This window comes from Callithrix jacchus, chromosome 7 (assembly GCF_049354715.1).
Source record: "Callithrix jacchus isolate 240 chromosome 7, calJac240_pri, whole genome shotgun sequence".
Taxonomy (NCBI): domain Eukaryota; kingdom Metazoa; phylum Chordata; class Mammalia; order Primates; family Cebidae; genus Callithrix; species Callithrix jacchus.
Window position 1 is genome coordinate 124,140,063 of NC_133508.1, and position 20,348 is coordinate 124,160,410.

Here is a 20,348-nt window from a genome sequence, read left to right on the forward strand (position 1 = left end):
TCCTGGAGGGATGGAGGTTGCAGTGAGCTGTGATCACGCCACTGTACTCCATCCTGGGTTATTCAGTGAGACTGCATCTCAAAAAAAAAAAAAAAAGAAGAAAAAGGAGAAATGGTTGCTCTGCATATTCTGTAAATAAAATAGCTAAATAGCTCTCTCCATACATATATATGTGTATATATACAGAAATGAATATATTCATACATGTGTATAATTTCTTTGAACATATTTGTTAAGAATTAGGTAAGGAAAAGACTTGAGCAACAGCTATTTTGGGTTATTTACTAGGGGTGGAGCCATTGCTTTAAGGAATAAGTAAGCAAGTGATAATATTGACTCCTTTTCCCAAAATTCCGGGTTGAAAAAGGATTTCCTTTTGATTCCAAGATTGTCTCACATTCAGAGGAAAGTAGACTAATAGAGAGCCAGCAGGCAAAGACAGGATTTTTCTGAAGGAACAATTCTATGTCCGATTCAATGTCTGAAAAGGAATCGGTTAAGTCCTCAAAGTTCTTTAAAACAGAGCATGGCCTAGATCGTTTTAGCTGGAAAGATAGCTTAAAACAAATGCTTCCATTTGGCCACTATTGCTGTAGAAAAAATATCAGTATTGCTCCCATGAAAATCTGATTTTCAGCAATATGAACCTGCCCAGAAGGAACTGATGGTGAGAGGTACTTTTTTTCTTCTTTAGATTCTTTGTGGTGCCTACCCTGAATAACTTTCTGTGATCTGACTTTTTTGGCTCTGCTACCTTGATTTTATGGTATTTAGAAAACCTGTAGCTTAGTTTGGGAGGATTGACTTCTTTATAGGTTGCAACTAGGAATACTGTCCCACTAGGAAAAATATGTTACTCTATGGTGCTTGATACATCTCTGTTGTAACTTATCCTGCATTTAGAGAGGTTTGTACTTCCACATAATTTTCTCTTTAGACTTTGAATAACATTTCGCTATACACATCCTTGCTAGTTGAATTTAAGGAGTTAGTATCGTATATTCAGTAATTGCAAAATTGACCTTGTCTTCTCACCCCTGAATCTTTGGACAGTAAAAATACATTATATAACATTGAAATTATTCACAAATTTAGTGTTTGAAATTCCAGATGGTAATGCTGAGAAAAGTCCTGTCACATTTTGCACCTTATATTAAGAAGAGGGTTATATTAATCACAATTAGCAAGTGACTTGTGGGCTCCAAATTATCAAGTGAATTTTTAGGTATTAAGCAAGTTTCTCGACATAGTCTAAGTTTCTTGAATAAATTTTGTCATTTTAAGGAGCAATGGGAAATTATTGAAAAAAAATTTCTGAATTTAAATTCTTTATGTGAATTATTTTATTTGACAATTTAATTTTTACATGGGTTGAGTAATGTTAATCATCCCATTTTACAGAGGAAGAAACATGACTCTCATAGGACAAATGGGCCATGGTCATATGTTTAGCAAGGGATAGAAACCAGATTTAATCTCTAGCAGTCTTATTCTTAACCACTATGCTGTGCTTCCCAAAATGTGTGGAATAAACACAGTTGCAAAATGTAATGTCCCAACTCTCTCCTAAGACTGAATTGATAAGGTCTCTGTTCTTTTATTTTACTTCTCTTTTTACTTCCTAATCCCGTTTTTGCTGGTTTTAATAATAACATCTAGAGGAAGTAGAACTGCTACAGTTAAATAATTGGATTGAAAGACCAGATCTTCTATTTATTTGTAGCTACATGACGTTACTTCATTTGAGCTCACTTAAAAAAAAAAAAAAAACCTGTAATAACATACTAGAAAGGGAGTTAAAAACATAATGTTTTGTTGTGAATAGTACACAGGTAAAATTTTTAAAGTATTGAAATCATTACTTGGAAGATATTAAAGGGTTTTTTTTTTCTGAGATGGAGTTTCACTCTAGTCACCCAAGCTGGAATGCAGTGGTGCGATCTTGGCTCACTGCAACTTCTGCCTCCCGGGTTCAAGTAATTCTCCTGCCTCAGCCTCCAGAGTAGCTGGAATTATAGGCGCCTGCCACCATGCCCAACTAATTTTTGTATTTTTAGTAGAGACGGAGTTTCACCATGTTGGCCAGGCTGGTCTCCAACTCCTGACCTCAGTGATCCACCCTTCTTGGCCTCCCAAAGTGCTGGGATTACAGGTGTGAGCCATTGCACCTGGCTAAAGTTTTATATATAGGTAGCTACAGTTACCTCTTCAATAATGAGAGGGTTAGGGGCATCAATCCCCCTGCTGCACAGTTGGAAAACCACATATAACTTTTGATATTCTAAAAAATCTTAACTACTGATAGCCTACTGTTGACTTAAAGGCTCACTGGTAACATTTAACAGCCAGTTAACACATATTTTGTATGTATGTTATGTGTATTCTATACTGTATTGTTACAGTAAAGTAGCTAGAGAAATGGTTATTAAGAAAATCATAAAGAAAAGAAAATCTATTTCCTATTATTAAATGGGAGTGAGTCATCATAAAGGTCTTCATCCTTGCTATGTTCACACCAAATAGGCTAAGGAGGAAGGGGAGGAGTTGGTCTTGCTGTCTAAAGGAGTGGCAAAGGTGGAAGAAAATTCTTGTATAAATAGACCTGTGCAGTTCAAACCCACATTGTTCAAGGGTCAACTATAGTACTGTTTTGTAATTAACATTATGCATATTATTATCTACATTTTGACTTTAAGAGCTAAATGTTTTATTCTAAAAGATCTTCCTGATTCTACTACACATTTAAGGAAGAAATCATACCAGTTCTCTACAGTCCCTTCCAGAAAGTAGAAACAGAGGGAATACTTCTTAACTCAGCATTACTCTAATACCAAAGAATACCTAATACCAAAGACCACACAAGAAAGGAAAACTAAACTACAGACCAATATATTTTGTGAATATAAATATAAAAATCCTCAACCAAATATTAGCAAATCAAATCCAAAAATGTATAAAAAGAATTACATACCATAGCTAAGTGGGATTTATTCCAGGTATGCAAGGCTAGTTCAACATTTGGAAGTCAGTTCATGTAATCATTCACATCCACAGTCTAAGAAAAATCATGTGATTATATCAGTATACAAAGAAAAAGCATTTGATAAAATCCAACGTTCATTCTTGTTGCAAATCTCTCAGGAATCTAGGAATGAGGGAAAACTCAATTTGGTAAAGAAAATCTACAAAAAACTTATAGCTAATGTCATATTTAATATTTTAGTAAAGAACATAGATCCTTGTCTGTTAGGATTAGTGAAAAGGCAAAGTGTTCCCTCTCACTAGACTTCAACATCCTGGAAGTCCTACCTACTACAGTAAGACAGGAAAAGAAAATAAAGGGTATACAGATTGAAAAGGAAGAAATGAAACTTAATTCACAAATGACATGTTGGTGTATGTAGAAAATCTCGACAAATAGTAAGTGTTCTGGAATGAATATATGATTATAGCAGGCCGGGCACGGTGGCTCACACCTGTAATCCCAGCAATTTGGGAGGCCGAGGTGTGTGGATTGCCTTAGGTAAGGAGTTCAAGACTAGCCTGGCTAACATGGCGAAACCCCGTCTCTACTAAAAATACAAAAATTAACCAGGCGTGGTGGTGCATGCCTATAGTCCCAGCTACTTGGGAGGCTGAGGCAGGAGAATCACTTGAACCCGGGAGGTGGAGGTTGCAAAGACCAGAGATTGCGCCACTGTACTCCAGCCTGGGTAACAGAGCAAGATTCCATCTCCGAAGAAAATAAAAAAATAAATTCTTATAGCCATGTTGCAGTGCTATTTATATTAGCACTAAAAAACTAAAATCCCTGGGTATAAATCTTGCAACTTATGTACAAGATCTATATGAGGAAAATGACAAAAATAAAAAAATTTAAAGGAGATCTAAATAAACAGATGTTCCATGTTCATGCTTAGGTAGACTCAATTTTGTTAAAATGTGAAGTTCTTCCCAACGTGATCTATAGATTCAGTGTAATTTCATTCAGAGTCCCAGCAGGTTATTTTGTGGCTGTCAACAAAGTTATTCTAAAGTTTATATTGGTTAGAAACCTACACTAGGCAACACAATATTGTAGGAGAACAAAGTCTGACTGATACAACTGGACTTGAAGGCTAATGAAGCCACAGTAATCAAGACATTGTGGTATTGTTGAAAGAATAAATGGATCATTAAAGCAAAAACAGTGCATAGATAGACCTACACAAATATAGTCAACTGAACTTTGACAAGAAACAGACAACTCAAGGAAAAAAGTTAGTTTTCTTCACAAGTAACACTGGAATCTCATCCCCCCTCCCCCCTCCAAAAAAAAATCTAGACACACACTTTGTATCTTTCACAAAAACTACCTCAAAGTGAATTATGGCCCTTAATATTAAGAATAAAAATATAAAACTCCTAGAAGATAATATAGGAGAAAATCTGGTGACCTTAGGTTTGGTGATGACCTTTTAGATGCACCACCAAAAGCATACTCCATGTTGATAAGTTGGACTTAATTAAAATAAAAATGTACATTCTGTGAAAGATATTGTTTAGAGAATAAAGAAATAAGCCACTGACTGGGAGAAAATCTTTGGAAAATACATACCCGATAAAGGAATGGCATCTAAAATATACAAGGAACCCGTGTAACTCAATAATAAAACACACAATTAAAAAATGGACAAAAAAATCTGAACCTCCTCAGAAAGGGTATACAGGTAGCAAACAGGCATTGAAAAGATGTTTACCACATGCCATTAGAGAACATGCAAATTTAAACCACATTGAAATACCACTGCACACCTATTAGAATGACAAAAATTCCAAACACTGACAATACTACATGCTGGTGAGTATGTGAAGTAATGAGAATTCTCATTTATTGCTGGGGGGAATGCAGAATAATAACCTTCAAATGACACTTGGGCAGTTTCTTTTTTTTTTTTGAGACAGAGTCCCACTTTGTCACCAGGCGCCATGCTGGAGTACAGTGGTGTGATCTTAGCTCACTGCAACCTCCTCCCGGTTTCAAGCAATTCTTCTGCCTCTACCTCCCTAGTAGCTGGGACTAAAGGCATGCACAACCATGCCCAACTAATTTTTGTATTTTAGTGGAGATGGGGTTTCACTGTGTTGGCCAGGATGGTCTCGATCTCTTGACCTCGTGATCCGCCTGCCTCGGCCTCCCATAATGTTGGGATTACAGGCTGAGCCATCGCACCCAGCCTGGCAGTTAATTTAAACATATTCTTACCATATAATTCAGCAGTCATGTTCCTTGGTGTTTATCCAAATGAACTGAAAACTTAAGTCCACATGAAAATCTGCCCACACATGTTTTGTAGCAACTTTATTTGTAATTGCCAAAACTTGGAAGTAACCAAGATGTCCTTCAGTAAGTTAATGGATAAACAATCTGTGGTATCTCCATACAATGCAATATTATGTGGTCATAAAAAGAAATGAGCTATCAAATCATGAAAAGACATGCAAAAGTCAATTAATAAAAAAAAAATTCTCCTTGGAGTTTGAGGTTATAGTTAGCTGTGACCATGCCACTGCACTGCAGCCTGGGTGAACAGAGTGAGACGCTATTAAAAAAAAACCCTGGCTAAGTAGGGTGGCTCACACCTGTAATCCCAGCACTTTGGGAGACTGAGGCAGGCAGATCACCTCAGGTAAGGAGTTCGAGATCAGCCTGACCAACATGGAGAAACCTTGTCTTTACTAAAAGTACAAAATTAGCCAGGTGTGATGGTACATGCCTTTAATCCCAGCTACTCGGGAGGCTGAGGCAGAAGAACTGCTTGAACCTGGGGGGTGGACGTTGCAGTCAGCCGAAATCACGCCATTGCACTCCAGCCTGGGCAACAAGAGTGGGAATTTCGTCTCAAAAAAAAACAAAAAACAAAAAACCAACAAAGCCCCCCCCCCCAAATTCCTTGAACTATACAAGCAATAAAATGAACTACAGGTGTGATGAATGTTATAAATACAATGGTGAGTACAAGGAAGCAAGGGAAAACAAACTATGATGAAATTTTACTATATTGTTTAAAGAATGGGTATCTAGTTGATAAAACAAGAAAAGCTAAGAAATGATTGCTGGAAGGACAGTCTTTATCTCTGGAGAAGGGAGAATCAAGGAGGAACACTTGAGAGGTTTCTGAGGGTGGTGGAAGAGTTATTTTCCATCATGGTGGTGTTGTATTTAAGTACTCATTTTCCAAGTCTTTAAATTGTACATATTTTTCTTCAAATACATTTTTTAAATGGAGGTGAAAATCACATGTGACTTTTTCAGTGTGGCTTCTTTCATTTAACATAATGGTTTCAAGATTCATTCATGTTATAGTATGTATCAGCTTTTTTTTATGACTAATATTTCATTATATGTATATAACAATTTACCCACTTATCTCTAATGGATATCTCGGTTATTTTCATATTTTGGTTATTATAAGTAATGCTGCTGTAAACTTCTATACATCTAGTTTTATGTATTTCAATATATATAAGATATGTATCCGTGAAAAAAAGGAAAAAGATCTTGGGACTGTATGCATTACCAATAATGGCATTTCACTAAATATTGAGAGACACAAAGATGAAGTAAGCATGATCTTTACCCTCAAGGGTATATATGGAATTTTATTGTGGAATTACAAAAACAGTAATCTAACATTGCACATTTTAGAGCTTCAGTATAGAATTGAGGCTCCCCTTGAATTAGTTTTAAGGTAATACAAATTGAGTTAATACAGATAATTACAAAATGTGAAGTGTACAGATGATTGGGTAAGATTCTTTGCTTGCCTGGATGCTGTATTCAGCTAGACAGCTGTGATTTGCAGGTGAATTACAATACAAACAATAAAAACTACAGATCTGAGATTCCTAATGACCATTCAAAAGAGAGACTAGTCTGTAAAATGAGATTTTTTTTCATTTTTTTCAAAGTAAATGTAGGTTATAGATAGTTGTAGATAAATTCCTGAATTGGAACATCTAGTCCCTCCCCACCCCCCCAAGCATCCTCTAAAAGATATGAAGTCAGATATCCATTGCCTAAAGTCGGTAAGTTCCATAAGTGAAAGTAAGTGAAAATCTCTGATAATTGATTTCTTCTCTTCCAAGGTAGTGATTCTCCTCCAGTCCTCAACCTCTAGAAAAAGGCAGTATTGCTGCATTTATTTTTGGATAAACTAAAAGCAGAGGGCTGTCTATTAATAGCTAAAGACAAAAAGGCCTGAGAAAGTTCAAATTTTTTTTCATATTTTTCTGTCAGAAGGTACAGAGAAATTGTTTATTAAATCTTCAAGCTAAATATCATTAAAATATCTTTAGTAATTGCTTTCTTTCTACATGCGCGCGCGTGCACATGTCTCATGTGCTTAGAGCTGTTTTTCTTGTAGTTATGATGGATTTGCACTAGTTTATTCATACTGGATCTCTTTTAAAGATCATACATTTGTAGTATTACTGATAATGCTTGTAAATGACTGATCTGATGGCTCAGATTAGGTTGTTTCTGGGTCGTATTTTAATTGATTCCCTCAATTTCAGCCTTATTTCAAAAAGGATTTTATGCATCTTTCAGTAATACAGTAAGACAAAGTAATTAGCTAAGGAAATCAGGATGACTGGAAAATGAGCACAATTGAGTGGCTTTTTGTGCCTGGTACTTTTCTGACCATTTACTGGCTCTCTCTTGTTCCTTAAACTTACCCTTCTTGGGGGCTTATCTCTGCTTGGTTCCTTACCATTCACTCATTAGTTCCCACTTGAGGAATGGCGTTTATCCCAGCATACTTGAATCTCGGTGGTTTTTCACCACTTTGCACAGTTCCGAAGGAACTAAAATACAAGGGTCTCTTATTTTGTCTTTTGTGGTCTTCTAGAATAGTTCCTTGCTGCCCTCTTCTGGCTGAGACATTAGGGTGTTACTGAGCAAATTGTAGTTTTTAATTCCAGAAGTATTTTGGATAAACCAACGGTTCTCAAGCCTGGCTGCGTATTAGAATCACTCCGGGGAGTTTTAAGAAAACTAACAGTGTGTGGGCCTCACTTTGGGAGGTTCTAATTTAATTGGTCTTGGGTGGAGGTGGGAGGCTGGTGTTTTTTTAGGTGATTAGAATCTCCAGCCAGTGACTAAGAGCTAACCGCTAGGATTAATGACCCTTGGAATCCTGAAGGGCTTGAGCTACTTATAGTCCTCACATTTTTATATATCATAATGTATTTTTAAATAATAGCATTAAAGTTAGAAATAAAGGAGTATTTCTACCCTCTCAGGAAAAGAATAGACAAAGAATGATAAGAATAAGCAATAGGATCTAAGCTTTTTGTAGTATCTACTAATACCAGAAGAGATTTTGGGAGGATACTTTGTGTTATCATTTGCCTGTTTGGTTTTCTATTTCTCAATTTTCAGTTCCTCTTTTTCTGTTTTAAGGGCTGAGCCATAGGCTCTTGCATTAGTTTGGCCATGATACTAGTGGAAGACTGGAGGACAGGTAAAAGGGAGAAGCTGGGGTATTTTTTGGTTACCATCTCTGGTAAAGGCTATTTCTCTCGTGATGGCTTCTTGTCCTTTGTGACTTTAGCTCTTTTCAGAGAGCTCCTCCTTCCATGGTCCCAGTGTGTGCTGGAAAATTTCCTGTATTAGTAGCTATGTCTTTTCTGAAATATATTGAGAGGCTTCTGTTTTCTTGATTGGACTCCTGTTTGGTATACCCTAAAAATACTACAATATGCTTCTCTTTCCTCTCTACTGTCTTTCCACCTTTTCTCCTATCTCTTCTTTGGTACTTTTCCTACTCCAATGATAGCCACCAGAATTCTGAACAATGTTTATAACAGTTAGGGTTAAGGCGTGTTGGCTCTTGAATTGGAGTCTCTAATTTTTTATTTTTTTGAGACGGGAGTTTCACTCTTGTTACCCAGGCTGCAGTGCAATGGCGCAATCTCGGCTCACCGCAACCTCCACCTCCTGGGTTCAGGCAATTCTCCTGCCTCAGCTTCCTGAGTAGCTGGGATTACAGGCACACGCCACCATGCCCAGCTAATTTTTTGTATTTTTAGTAGAGACGGGGTTTTACCATGTTGACCAGGATGGTCTCGATCTCTTGACCTCATGATCCACCTGCCTCGGCCTCCCAAAGTGCTGGGATTACAGGCTTGAGCCACCTCTCCCGGCCTTGGAGTCTCTAATTTTATGGAATGTTCTAAGTTTTACTTTCTGAAACTCAAAGTATTTGTACAATATTATTTCTTAGTTGAATTAGAAACCTGATGGGAAATAAATCTTTAATATAAACTTGTTGAATACAGTTGTTAGTAGATACGATTTGTAATCATCATTCTGTTTTGTTTGCTTGTTTTTGTCTTCTTTTGTTTGAGGTGGGGTCCTACTATGTTACCTAGGCTGATCTCAAACTCTTAGGCTCAAATGAACCTACCAGTGAAGCCTCTTGAGTAGCTGGTAGATTACAGGCACATGCTACCATGCCCAGTTCATTATCTTTTTAATAATGCTTTTTGTATGTTAATTATTTTGTTAAGAATACTGTTGCAGCTATTTTGTTTTTAACATTTTGACCCATGATACAAATCTCTCTTACTAAACTTTAGTTTGGGTCATTTGCAAAAATAATAGAGTGCATTCTTTTTCTTTCTATTTTTTTTTTTTGAGATGGAGTTTCACTGTGGTTGCTCAGCCTGGATTGCAATGGTGTGATCTCGGCTCACCTTGACCTCCGCCTCCCAGGTTCAAGCAGTTCTTCTGCTTCAGCCTCCTCAGTAGCTGAGGTTACATGCATGCGCCACCACACAGCTAATTTTTTATTTTTAATAGAGATGGGGGTTTCTCCATGTTGGTCAGGCTGGTCTTGAACTCCCGACCTCAGGTGATCTGCCTGCCTTGGCCTCCCAAAGTGATGGGATTACAGGTGTGAGCCACCACTCCTGGCCTATTTAGTCTTTGAAGGAGTATTGTGATCTTTTATTTTTTAAAGTGGTGTATTAATTAGCTCTTGATTATATAACCATTTGCACTATATTTTCTATTTTTTAATTTTTAAAAATTTTAGGAGCTTTTGGGGTACAGGAGGTTTTTGGTTACATGGATGAATTATATAGTGGTGAATTCTGTGATTTTACTATATCTCTCATCAAAGTAGTGTACATTGTACCCAATATATAGTCTTTTATTTTACATTCCTCTCTCCTCCTTCCCTTACTGAGTCTCCAAAGTTCATTACATCACCCTATATCGTTTTGCATACTCATAGTGTACCTCCTACTTATAAGTGAGAACATACGGTATTTGGTTTTTCATTCCTGAGTTACTTTACCTAGAATAATGGCTTCCAGTTCCATCCAAGTTGCTGCAAAAGACATTCTGTTCCTTTTCATGGCTGAGTAGTATTCCATAGTGTATATGTACCATATTTTGTTTATTCACTCATTGGTCATTGGGCACTTAGGTTGGTTCCATACCTTTGCAGTTGTGAATTTTGCTGCAACAAACATGTAAGTGCATGCCTCTTTTTCATATAATGACTTCTTTTCCTTGAGGTAGATATCCAGTAGTGGAATTGCTGGATTGAACGGCAGACCTACTTTTAGTTCTTTAAGGAATCTCCATACTGCTTTTTATAGAGGTTGCACTAATTTACTTTCGCACCAGCAGTGTATAAGTGTTCCATTTTTCACTACATCCATGCCAACATTTATTGTTTTTTGACTTTTTTTTTTTTTTGAGATGGAGTTTTGCTGTTGTTACCCAGACTGGAGTGCAATGGCACGATCTTGGCTCACCACAACCTCCGCCTTCTGGGTTCAAGCAATTCTCCTGCCTCAGCCTCCTGAGTAGCTGGGACTACAGGCACGCACACCATGCCCAGCTAATTTTTGTATTTTTAGTAGAGACGGAGTTTCACCTTGTTGACCAGGTTGGTCTCCATCTCTTGACCTCGTGATCCACCCGCCTTGGCCTCCCAGAGTGCTGGGATTATTGGCGTGAGCCATTGCGCCCGGCCTGTTTTTTGACTTTTTAATAATGGCCATTCTTGCAGGAATAAGGTCTCATTGTGGTGTTAATTTGCATTTCCCTGATGGTTAGTGATGTTGAGCCTTCTTTCATATGTTTTTTGGCCATTTGTATATCTTCTTTTAAAAAATATCATTTGCTCACTTTTTGATGGGATTATTTGCTTTTTTCTTACTGATTTGTTTGAGTTCCTTGGAGATGATGGATATTAGTCCTTTGTCAGATGTATAGTTTGCAATTATTTTCTTCCATTCTATGGGTTGTCTGCACACTCTGATGATAAATAATATTTGTTTTGCTGATTTACATTGTATTTCTTTTGGTGCGGGATTTATTTATTTAGATGTAGGCTTTGCATGATATTCAAAGCATATATAATGTATGTATTTGGTAGCAGAGTTTCTGAAGTCTTGGCAAAAACATAATGAGTTTTGTGTGGTTTTGGCTTAGGTTATCTTTGGATTACTTATTTCTCCAATCCTTTTTGTATTTTTATTTTATTTTTATTTTTGAGTCAGGGTCTCACTCTGTCACCTAGGCTAGAGTGCAGTGGCACAGGCATGGCTCACTGCTGCCTTGACCCTCCAGGCTCAAGTGATCCTTCCACCTTAGCCTCCCAAATAGCTGGGACTACAGATATATGCCACCACACCCAGCTGTTTTTATTTTTTGTAGAGATGAGGTCTCACTATATTGTTCAGGCTGGTCTCGAGACTCCTGGCCTCAAGCATTCCTCCTGCCTCTGCCTTCCTAAGTGCTGGATTACAGGCATGAGCCAGCACACCAGCCTCCATTCCTTATAAGAGGTTCCTCTAACCTTCTATATTATTGTAGACTGTTTAAACGTCTTTACTTTAATCGTATGTTTAAAACAAAAGGCTTCATGCTGCTAGATTTAAGATGTCAAGAAATCATATTTTTCGGATTTTAACTCTGTTAAAAATGAATGTTGTAAACTAATTTTATTCTCTGTTATTTGTGTGGAGACATAAAGATGAATCATTAGTACCATTCAGCTGAGTAGTGTAGAAACTGAATTTTTTTTTCCTTGCTGAATGAATTGAATAAAAATATTTCCACCAAATTACTCTTTGTACCAATTCTATGTAAGATTGCTCCAAATATATGATTTCTTGATATACATGCATGTCAAAGTATGTACTAAGTATAAAGTGTTACTTTTCATACTTAATACTTTAATACTTTACCTACAAAGGTTCTCACTTAAAAGCCTATTGTTCTTAAAGTTACATTAATTTTTTTTTCAGGTTTAAAATTGCCTTTCAGGTTTAAAATTTTACTTCTTAATTCTAAACTCAGTTACAAGTCCCTGGTTAGGTTCTTCTGAAACCTCAATTTGGATTTCAGGATACATTTTCTTTCTATGCCTTTTATTTCCAAAACTCACATTTTAACTTGTTTATTGAGCCTTTTTCTCCTTTTGACTTGTGGAAATAACTTTGTAAATGAGAAAGAGGGGAAGAGAGAGAGAGAGAGAGAGGGACACACACACACACAGTCTGCAACCTGTGTCAGATTGCAGTGCAAGTCATTCCTTCTCAGCTAATTTTATTTAATTCATTTCAGTATGGAGGTTGGAATGATTTATTAGTTTTCTAAGAGCAAGACTTTTATAATAATGTTACACATTAAAACATATAAACACATAGTTACTTGTATAGATGTTACTAAAATTTAGAATTATGAACATAGGAAGTAGAAGAGTTAATTTTACAAATTTATAAAAATAATTTGTAGTTGGCTTTTTACTTTTAGCTGTAATTTGTTTACTGACAAGACTGAGTTATATAAAATATTTTAATTAAGAATATTTAAAGAGACAACTTTAACATTTTATAACAGAAAAATTATATCTTGTTTTGGTTATTCATTCTAAGAATGCACAGTTTACAATTAATAATGTATTAATGCAAATAAACATGATTATGATAATTTCCTCTGTAAGCCATCTAACAGTGCTGAGAAGAATCTGTAAGAAGTATAGGTCAGTAATGAGTAAAATAACTGAATGAAAAATCTGGTTAATGAAATCTAAATTAAAAGATTTTAAGCATAATTTTAATTTATATATATATGTATATTTTTTTGAGATGGAGTCTTGCTCAGTTGCCCAGGTTGGAGTGCAGTGGCGCCATCTCGGATCACTGAGACCTTTGCCTCCGGGGTTCAAGCGATTCTCCTGCCTCAGCCTCCCAAGTAGCTGGGAGGACAGGAGTACACCACCATGCCTGGCTAATTTTTGTATTGAGATGGGGTTTCACCATGTTGGCCAGGCTGATTTCGAACTGCTCAGACCAGCCTGACCTTAAGTGATCCGCCCCCCTCAATCTCCCAAAGTGTTGAGATTTCAGGCGTGAGCCACTGTGCCTGGCCTGTAATTTTTATTTAGTTTTTCCAGTGATGGTATGGTGAGTGTCCACATTTAAAGTTATTTTGGTTTATACATGGCCTTTGTTTTTTGTTTATGAGAAAAAAATTAACTAAATTAAGGGATGGTACAGAAATGCAAATCTAGAGGACTTAAAATGTGCATGAAGTTTTTTTATTTGATATGACAGAATAACTTATAGGTCAAATATTTTAATATTTATATATGTAATAGATGCTAGTTAGCCCCATTGACAAGTTTCTCTTTTATGGAAAAGGCCTCAAAATGTCTCCTACTGATGTTAGATTAGTTGATTATCTAGGGATAGATATCTGAAATAAGCTAGGCCAGTTTGATTTTCTCACTCAGCAATTACTTTATTGACTAGTTTTATTAGTTCATTCAGTCAACAGGTATTTATTGAAGGCTTATTATATGTTTGCTTGCTAGAGATATAAGGATGGAAAATTCAGATAAAGTTTCTGCTCAAACAATGAAATTAAATTGGCTAGACATGGAAATAGGGGCATCCAAGAGGGAAGGTCTATAAATTTGTGCTGTGAAGGTCTATAGAACTCCTCTGATTCCTGCCATTATAAAAAACTATTGGTAGTTTAGTTATTTCTTCAGTTCTGTGAGCTACCCCAGCATACTTTCAGTCTTTCCAATAAGATGGACCAACTCCCTCTTACTCTTATTTTTAATTTCTTAAATTTGTTTTAAGCCAAAAGACCCTAACCAATATATAAATTGGACCTAGGATGAGGTTTCATTATGGACTTAGCTTTGGTCAGATGGTTAGATGGCTACTCTTATATCTAACAGATTGGCTATGAAGACGTGGAGTTTGAATACAAATGATAGTTTCTTTACAGTTCAAATCTTAGAGTAAGGGAAATGAGCATTTCACAGCAGAAAGTTTTGTTTGGAACAAAACAGTGTCCACTGTAATGTATAGCTATCAAATATACTGCATTATTTTTGGTTAGGACTTAGAAGTTGTATTTCATTGTATCATGTTTTTGATTAAGAATTTGTAGGAATTTTGTGCAGCAAGGGGTTATAATGTTTATACTTATTAATATTCTGACCAAGGTTGAAGTCTTCATTCTAGAAAGAAAAAAATGCAAAAATACTCTGATCTCAGAAGATATGAAAACTATCACTTTTCAGAATTACTGATTTTGTTTTTGAACCAGCTCTTTCAATAGTTTCATGTTCAACTTTTTGTATTTGTCATAGCTTATTTATCAAATGAATCACTATGTCGCCACATTCTATAGTGATTTACATAGAGATGTTTAGTAAATGTGGCATGATTTAAATTTAACAATTAACCGTATAGAACTTCACCATAAGATTGATTTAAGTGTTTTCATTATTGCAATTGCAAGGTTACAAATTGGATTTCAGAAAAATATTTAAGGACCCCTTTTAAAAAACCTTTGGTTTTGAACTAATGTTAGAATTACAGAAAAGTTACAAAAATGGTAGAGTTTACATATATACCCCCTTTATCCTAGGTTTTACTTTCTCTAGTTTCAGTTACCTAAGGTCAGCCTTTGTCTGCAAATTGATGAGTACAGTGTAAGAAAATATTTTGATGGGGAGAGAGAAGAGATGGAGGTCTCATTCTGTCACCCAGGCTGGAATGCAGTGGTGCAGTCATAGCTCACTGTAGCCTTGAACTCCAGGGCTCAAGCGATCCTCCTGCCTCAGCCTCCCAATGAACTACCACACCTGGCTATTTTATTATTGTTGCTGTTAATCTAATCTGCCTAACTTGTAAATTAAACTTAATTATAGGTATGTATAGGATAAAACGTATATGTAGTGTTCAATATTATTTGCAGTTTCACTCATCCACAGTGGGTCTTGGGACACATCCCCAGGGCATGGGGGTGGTGGGACTACTGTTTTCCTTACCCAGTTTCATCTAATGTTAACATTTTGCACAACCATGGCACAGTTATTAAAACTAGGAGGTTGACATTGATACATATTATTAACTACAGACCTTATTTGAATTCCATGTATTTTTTCTCTAATGCCTTTTTTGATCAGGATAGAATCCAGGATTGCACATTAGATTTAGTTGTCTTTAATCTGCAGTCTGTACTCGTTCTGCAGACTTTTTGTCTTTTATGACTACACTTCGAGTTTGTACGGTGTTCTGTCATGATTGGGCCAAAGTTATGCATATTTGACAACAATACCACAGAAACAATATGTCTTTTATCCTGGGGTTCATGATATATGTCTTCTTTATTGGTGATTCTGACCTTGATCACTTGTTAAGGTGGTTTCTGCTGGGTTTCTCCACTGTAAAACTATCTCTTTACAGTGAATAAATTTCTTGGAAGATACTTTGAGACTATGCAGATAAAATCTAAGGCTCTATCTTTCTTTGTTCTTAAATTTTTTTTTTAATTTGTGTAAATTTATGGTCTTTGTTCTTTTTAATCTAATTTATTACCAAGACCTACGGTTTTATCATTCAAAATGAATCTTTCTTTTTTTTTGGATCAAGTTTAGATTAGTTTCCTTAAATTCATTTTGTCCTTCATGGCCAGGTATGCAAAAACGAAAAACACTAGGGATGCAAAAGCGAACAAGATCCACATCTTGTATTAGCACGTAATAGTAGGCTTTGGCATCAGACAGGTCTGATTTCACACCCTAAATTTTAATCTTGGAGTCCTGTGAGGTTATGCAAGTTGCTTACCCTTGTTGAACCTCAAAGTATCTCACAGAATTATTAGTAAGGGATAAATTGGAAATTCTAGAAAAGGCAAAACTAGTCTACAATGCCAGTACATTGTTGGTTGCCTTGGGCTGAGAGTGAGGTGTTGACTCAGAGGGAGCTGAGGAGCCTTTTGGGATGAAGGCAATATCTTATCTCTTAATATTTTTTTTAAACTTTATACTGTACATTTGAAATGAGTATATTTTATTGTAGGCAAATTATATTTTAGTGAAATTGATTTGAAAACCAAGGTGGTTCTCTTTGAACCTAGGAACCTAGTTTTCCATTTAATGGCATAAAATATGACATGTAGAATTCGTAAATCTTAGGTTTTAGAAGTCAGTCATCTAGCTCTCCCTTATCCAGAGGAGTCTAGTGACAGCTTAGCATTTGCAGAGCAATTTAAGAGTTTAAGTCTATAGTTGTGACACAGTAAGAAATATATTTTTGGTCCTACCCCTAGTTCCTGACACAGAGAACATAAAAGCCATTATAATTTCCTGAGTTGTAGGAGTGCTGTCTTATATTGTTTAAATATTTGGTCATTGACCCTGGTTCCTGTCTCAGAACTCCTAAATCCCTTTACATTTTGGTGGTGATAGTAGTGTCTTTTGTTGGAATGGGGTGACACTTGGGCTCCTGCATAGCTTCAGAATGGGGACTGGTCAACAGAAAGTCCACACCATAATTAGAACCTTGGAAATTTCAGCCCCACTTCCATCTTCTGGAAAGGGGAGAGGGACTGGAGATTGAATTAATAATCGATTATTCCTACATGATGAACCCTAAAAATTATTAAACCATCGGATTTAAAGAGCTTCTAGGTTGTGTTGAAATGCTGGAAGTGTGACAAGTCCAGAGAGGCCATGAAGTTCTGTGTACCTCCTCAACCTTGCCTTATATGTCTCTTCCATTTGGCTGCTTCTGAGTTGCATTCATTATAATAAACTGGTAAATGTAACTAAAGTTACTGAGTTCTGTGAGTTCTGTGACTTGTCATAGCAAATTATCAAACCTAATGGAAGATGTCATGGAAACCTCAGGTTTATAACCAAGCCAGACAGGAGTTTGTGGATAACCTGAGGACCTCTATTAGAAATTGACATGTGGGAGCAGTCTTGTTGGGACTGAACCTTTAAGCTCTGGGTTCTGCACTAACTCTGAGCAGAATTGGGTTAAATTGGAGGGCACTCAGTTGGTGACTGCAGAGAACTGGAGAATTGTTTGGTGTGGAAAATCCACACATTTAAGAACCACTGGTGTTTCTGTGTGAGTATAGAAGAAAAACAAAAGTTTTCCTTTAGTAGTCATTGCATTTCCGCATGTATTTAGGTCTGAGACTCTCCAGTTATTCTTTTTCTTCTTAAGTAAATTCAGACTTGGGATCTTTCTGATCTCTTTTGGTCTCCTTAGAACCTTCTAAATTAATTATCTAGGGAGTTTGACTATCTAGAGGTTCAAATTGACTGAAGTCAGCTTCTTGGGATTCCTTTGAGTACAGAATTCTGTTCTTCCCTTGGCAACCACAGAACTGGCTGGATTCTGGTGAGCTCCTGAAAGTTATTATTTGGTAATCTGTAGTTTTTAAGATCTGTTTGGTTGGCATACCCTTGTGTATCTATATGAACCTTATAGTTAATTTATTCTTTTCTAAAGTACTCAAGGATTTTGGTAGAGAAAAAAGTTTTATATGCATATTTTAAAATCATGTTACTTTCCATGTGATCTAAAAGTCATTTTCTATGGAAAAGAGATCAGTGTTTTAAAATTATAGCTTTTTCTTTTTTTTTTTCTTTTTAAGCTATTCCTATTTTGGAATTAGGCAAAGGAAGAAGTACTGTTGTAATTTATAATGCTCAAAATGTTAATTGGCTGCATAAAAAAGTCACCTTAATTTTTTTTTTTTCTCTGACGGAGATAAAATTATTCGGTAGCTCTTCCTTAGAAAGACCAAAGGCTGGGGGTGGGGTGGGGGGGTGGGGGGGGTGGAGAAAGCTGAAACAATGACATATAGCTGTGTAGATAGTAGTATATTTAAATAGAAATTATGAATCTGTAGATAAGCTACTAAATGAGACTTCTTAAAGGGAAGGGTGGGGCTTTTGAGTCACCTGTAGTTAGTGTAGTTAATAAAATTTTGTTGATATCATGATGGCATTAAGCTGTGTTGGATAGATTATAAATAATGTGTTCAATTTAAATCTGAGGTAATTTTTACAGTTTAAAGCATTGTTTATTTTATACCTCGTACCCAATGCTATGTTATTCTTTTAAATGTTAGCTAATAGCATTTAGTAAATCTTTATGTATATTTTAAAAGCATTGTTGATTGGAAAAGTTTATAAATTTTGTTGTCTAGTGATATATCTGTGAGAACCTGTTTTAGGGGTGAGGTACAGTGTAATAACTAAAAATCACCAACTTTCTACTAGGTATTTCTATAGACTGTAAATTTTGGCCAAATAATTTGGAGGTCTTAAATAGTTCTCATGAGGTTCAGCTTTACAAATCCAAATTTAAAGTGCCATGGCAAATGTATCTTTGGTATTTTTTGTCCTAATTATCTGGAATAAAGCCAACGTGCACTTTTATTAAATGCATCATTAAGATTAGACTGAATGTTGCAATGTAGGTATCTATACCAGAAACATAGTTTGGAATAATAGCTTTAAAGTTCCTGTTTCTCTTCAGTGGCAGATGTTACACATTCTAAGTTGGAAACCCTCATGGTAATAGATTTTGATTGAGAACTTGTCAGTCATTGTAGCAGCTGCTTTAGACCACATTTATATTTAAATAGGAGAAAGTGATCTGTTTAGAATTTTTAAAGTTGTTGCCATGGCAAAGTAACTTGTTATCTCATCTTTTTATCTTTGCCATTGAAGTGATCTGTCTGGCTGCTTATTCCCGGGAGTAAGGAGGATGAACTGTTCTGTTGGAAAGCTTTTATTAGGACAATGCTGAATGCTTCCTAATGGGATATAAGTTAGAGAGACTAAAGCTTTCAGAAACTATGGCTTTGGTTAGATAATTAGAATTGATTTTTTTCTCAATTAAAAACAGGCAGGAGAAAGCTAAAACATTTTTTAAGAAGAAAAATATGAGCTTAATTAAACACTATTTTTGACAAATTCAATGAATAACATACTCAAATTAAATGCTATGAAAAGGGATTTCTTTGAATGAGTCTATTGTTTCTGTAGCATGAAACACTTTGTGAATCTGTCTTTATAAAATTATATATTATGTTTTGTTTTTAAAAAAACATGTCCAGTGTCTTCTGCTACCCAGTTTTTTTTAACTTGTTCTCTTGTAAACCATGGCAGAGGGCTGGGTGTGGTGGCTCTTACTTGTAATACCAGCATGAGGGGAGGCCAAGGCCAGAGGACCCCTTGAGCTCAGGAGTTCCAGACAAGCCTGGGCAACAAAGACTTTGTCTCTACCAAAAACCAAAAATGTGCCTTGTAGTCTAGCTACTTAAGAGGCTACAGTGGGAGGATCTTTGAGCCCAGGTTTTCAAGGAATATGTGAGCTATGATCACAGCACTGTGTTTTAGCCTGGGCAACAGAGAAAAACTTTGTCTCAACGAAAAAGAAAAGAAAACCATGGCATCATAATCTGGTTAGTATAAATGATTTTGTGTTTCATATTAACTTTACTTTTATTACATTAAATGTCTTTAAAGGAAAAGAAATTTCTTTAAAGGAAGAATATTAGTGCAATTCTTGTCAAGCTAATAATTTCCTACGTGATGGGTATTAACTCCATACTAAAGCTTAATGTTTGTTTTTGTCATCAGACAGTGTATACATCAGACAGTAGTCAAAGCAACACAAATTGAGGGTGATTGGCAAGTGGCAAATTGTCATTTGCCAACAAAGACCTCCCAAATAAAAAGAATTTGACGTTCAGAGGCACACACAAGGGAGTAAGAAGATTTGTTCCAGTAGTTGTATACTATAAGGCTAACTGACATGTCTTTGATTAATTTGAGATATTTTGTATTATATTGGCTTGGCAGCGGCATACAGCATATTTGTAATGTCATATCCTAAAATAATGTGACTTGTGACATTTACTGAGACAGAATTATGATTTCTTGGTCATCAGATCATATGGAAGACCATCTAATAAAATATCAAGTCTTGTATTTAAAATGAAGATACTC

At 36.0% G+C, this 20,348-nt stretch overlaps 1 protein-coding gene across 3 annotated transcripts in view; it reads left to right on the forward strand.

The window, feature by feature from the left end:
• HS2ST1 (heparan sulfate 2-O-sulfotransferase 1) overlaps positions 1-20,348 on the forward strand; it is a 199,698-nt gene that overhangs the window by 42,175 nt on the left and 137,175 nt on the right. Inside the window, exon 1 of one of the 3 annotated variants that reach the window (XM_078332365.1) lies at positions 1-19,801. This exon is cut by the window's left edge and continues 41,354 nt beyond it. The exons of the other annotated variants lie outside the window; for them this stretch is intronic. The gene's annotated coding sequence lies outside the window, so the exon portion shown is untranslated. The remainder of the gene's footprint in view (positions 19,802-20,348) is intronic. 3 annotated transcript variants of the gene reach the window in all.